Raw genomic sequence first — 2,653 nt, 5'->3', positions numbered from 1 at the left:
TACCTTGAACTCGATGAAATTCACAATGTGCTTGGAACTGTCAGGTATTCGAGCCATTCCTCTTCTGTGTCGTTAAATTGCCGGAACGGTGCTATGCTGGTCGGCAGCACTTGGTCTGATTTGTTGCGCTGTTGTGCCGCTGACGCACCTTTTGCAGCCAGTAATTGTCATGCTGTCGTCAGCAAGATAGAAATTTTTTGGTTCTGAAACTGAAAAATTTGTGTTAGACGGTTCAAATGGCTCTAAGCACTATGGGACTTAACGTCTGAGGTCATCAGTCCCCTAGAAGTAGAACTACTTAAACCTAACTAACCTAAGGACATCACGCACATCCATCCCCGAGGCAGGATTCGAACCTGCGACCGTAGCAGCAGCGAGGTTCTGGACTGAAGCTCCTAGAACCGTTCGGCCACAGCGGCCAGCTTCGTGTTAGATCCATCACATTGGCCGTCTGCGGCTGACGCGCGGGCGCAGGGGTTGAGGGGGCGGGGTAGCCATGGTTTACACAGATACGTTATAGTAAAAAACAAGCAAAGCCTCTGAAAAGAGAAACTTGATAAGTTCTGCGGCTCCCCTCCTGGAATACATGCAAGAACACAACAACAAATTAGCAAAATGATCACCCATGCAAGCTAAAACACAAGAGAAGCAAGCGAAATCTTCTTCTGCACTGAATTACCTTCATCGTCTCTTTTGTGTCGTCGTTGCCACTGCAGTGTCTTGTACCATGGGAAGCAAGGAGAGGATGTTGTTTGGTGGTCAGAAGCCTCTTTCTGCAATACAACTGCACACATGTATTTAGAGGGCTCTTTATTCATAAGAACAGGAAGCTACTTATCTTTAAGCAAGTCTTCCGTAATAGTCCACGTTAGCCTCAGGTCTGTTGAAGTACCAAGTCCCGCTATATACACTACTCAGGTCGCTAGGTACTGACTCTGAGCTATAGACTGTGACTATGACTGACTGCGACAGTGACAGAATGTGACTTGAAACTTCCTGGCAGATTAAAACTGTGCGCCCGACCGAGACTCGAACTCGGGACCTTTGCCTTTCGCGGGCAAGTGCTCTACCAACTGAGCTACCGTAGCACGACTCACGCCCGGTACTCACAGCTTTACTTCTGCCAGTACCTCAGTGCGCTGATATGAAACTTCCTGGCAGATTAAAACTGTGCGCCCGACAGAGACTCGAACTCGGGACCTTTGCCTTTCGCGGGCAAGTGCTCTACCAACTGAGCTACCGAAGCACGACTCACGCCCGGTACTCACAGCTTTACGTCTGCCAGTACCTGGTGCGCTGATATGAAACTTCCTGGCAGATTAAAACTGTGCGCCCGACCGAGACTCGAACTCGGGACCTTTGCCTTTCGCGGGCAAGTGTTCTACCAACTGAGCTACCGAAGCACGACTCACGCCCGGTACTCACAGCTTTACGTCTGCCAGTACCACGTGCGCTGATATGAAACCTCCTGGCAGATTAAAACTGTGCGCCCGACCGAGACTCGAACTCGGGACCTTTGCCTTTCGCGGGCAAGTGTTCTACCAACTGAGCTACCGAAACACGACTCACGCCCGGTACTCACAGCTTTACTTCTGCCAGTACCTCACTCCGCTGCAGAGTGAAAATCTCATTCTGGAAACATCCCCCAGGCTGTGGCTAAGCCATGTCTCCGCAATATCCTTTCTTTCAGGAGTGCTAGTTCTGCAAGTTTCGCAGGAGAGCTTCTGTAAAGTTTGGAAGGTAGGAGACGAGGTACTGGCAGAAGTAAAGCTGTGAGTACCGGGCGTGAGTCGTGCTACGGTAGCTCAGTTGGTAGAGCACTTGTCCGCGAAAGGCAAAGGTCCCGAGTTCGAGTCTCGGTCGGGCGCACAGTTTTAATCTGCCAGGAAGTTTCATATCAGCGCACACTCCGCTGCAGAGTGAAAATCTCATTCTGGAAACATCCCCCAGGCTGTAGCTAAGCCATGTCTCCGCAATATCCTTTCTTTCAGGAGTGCTAGTTCTGCAAGTTTCGCAGGAGAGCTTCTGTAAAGTTTGGAAGGTAGGAGACGAGGTACTGACAGAAGTAAAGCTGTGAGTACCGGGCGTGAGTCGCGCTTCGGTAGCTCAGTTGGTAGAGCACTTGCCCGCGAAAGGCAAAGGTCTCGAGTTCGAGTCTCGGTCGGGCGCACAGTTTTAATCTGCCAGGAAGTTTCATATCAGCGCACGAGGTACTGGCAGACGTAAAGCTGTGAGTACCGGGCGTGAGTCGTGCTTCGGTAGCTCAGTTGGTAGAGCACTTGCCCGCGAAAGGCAAAGGTCCCGAGTTCGAGTCTCGGTCGGGCGCACAGTTTTAATCTGCCAGGAAGTTTCATATCAGCGCACACTCCGCTGCAGAGTGAAAATCTCATTCTGGAAACATCCCCCAGGCTGTAGCTAAGCCATGTCTCCGCAATATCCTTTCTTTCAGGAGTGCTAGTTCTGCAAGTTTCGCAGGAGAGCTTCTGTAAAGTTTGGAAGGTAGGAGACGAGGTACTGACAGAAGTAAAGCTGTGAGTACCGGGCGTGAGTCGTGCTTCGGTAGCTCAGTTGGTATAGCACTTGCCCGCGAAAGGCAAAGGTCTCGAGTTCGAGTCTCGGTAGGGCGCACAGTTTTAATCTGCCAGGAAGTTTC

The 2,653-nt window shown here is 50.9% G+C and overlaps 1 non-coding gene across 1 annotated transcript; it reads left to right on the top strand.

The window, feature by feature from the left end:
* The first annotated feature begins 2,252 nt into the window (after positions 1 to 2,252).
* Positions 2,253 to 2,327, top strand: Trnas-cga (transfer RNA serine (anticodon CGA)). Its single transcript has one exon. It is a non-coding gene; the product is annotated as a tRNA-Ser (tRNA).
* The last annotated feature ends 326 nt before the right edge of the window (positions 2,328 to 2,653 follow it).

The sequence above is a fragment of the Schistocerca serialis genome, chromosome 2 (genome assembly GCF_023864345.2).
Source record: "Schistocerca serialis cubense isolate TAMUIC-IGC-003099 chromosome 2, iqSchSeri2.2, whole genome shotgun sequence".
Classification (NCBI taxonomy): domain Eukaryota; kingdom Metazoa; phylum Arthropoda; class Insecta; order Orthoptera; family Acrididae; genus Schistocerca; species Schistocerca serialis.
This window is presented reverse-complemented; position numbering and strand designations above follow the sequence as displayed.